We start from the raw sequence: 1061 nt of genomic DNA, 5'->3' as shown, positions 1-1061 counted from the left end.
GCTTGATGATGGATGGTTGTGATGAAGCAGGGAGTGAGTGAGCAGACATGGGTTGCCTTTGATGGCTTGGGTGATCCAGGATTGAGGGAGGTGGTTATGATCAAGAAGGCTGAGTTGGTGAGGGGTGGGGATATACTGTGGGCTGACATATATAGGCAACAATGTGGGGCTGCATTTATGATAAAACACTATGTGTGTGTGTGTGTGTGTGTGTGTGTGTGTGCGTGCGTGCGTGCGTGCGTGCGCGCGTGCGTGCGTGCGTGCGTGCGCGCGTGTGTGGGGCTACATTCATAATAAAACACTATGTGTGTGTGTGTGTGTGTGTGTGTGTGTGTGTGTGCGTGCACATGGTAGTTGTGTGTGCAAGACAGCAAGTGTACTTGTGCATATGATGATGAATGTGTAGGGAGAGAGAGATGGTGTGAGAGAGGGGGGTGGAGTGTAAGTGTGTGCAAGTGTGTGTGGTGGTGATTAGTGCATCCGGGTGAAGTGGACTGACAGCTCACTAAGCAGCCCATGCAACCCCCCACCTCCCCGTTCACCCCCACCACACAAGAGCCTGATGACAGATGCTTAATGAAATGTTTAAATCTGCGCCATATGCACCCAGAAACAGACAACGTACAGTACATTAAAAGATGGAGGAATAGAAGGAGAGCGAGAGAGAGACACACACACACACAGACACAGGGCAAAGGAGAGTGACAAGAAAAGGTGAGGAACTTCCCTCCCTAGAGATGCAGCCAAACCCAGGCAAATTTCTGTCAAATTCAGCTAATTGTTTACAAATTGTTCTTGTTTTTCTCTCTCTATCTCTCTCTCTCTCAGTGGGGATGATAAAGTAAACAACACATTTGTCGCATAAGACGAGGAGGCTAGGCTTCAGTAGACGTTGGTTTCCACGACCATCGTCCCTTGATACATCATCATTCTCCTCCAATGATGCACAACATCTCTGGGATCCCTACGGAGCCCCTGGCTGTCTGATTATACCCAACAATCACTCCGCGGTGAAACAGAGTCCAGGTGCACTTTACAGTAAACAGACAAAGGCAGAGCGG

The sequence above is a fragment of the Engraulis encrasicolus genome, chromosome 14, assembly GCF_034702125.1.
Source record: "Engraulis encrasicolus isolate BLACKSEA-1 chromosome 14, IST_EnEncr_1.0, whole genome shotgun sequence".
NCBI lineage: Eukaryota > Metazoa > Chordata > Actinopteri > Clupeiformes > Engraulidae > Engraulis > Engraulis encrasicolus.
The sequence above is the reverse complement of the archived record's forward strand: the minus strand, read 5'-3'. Positions refer to the sequence as shown.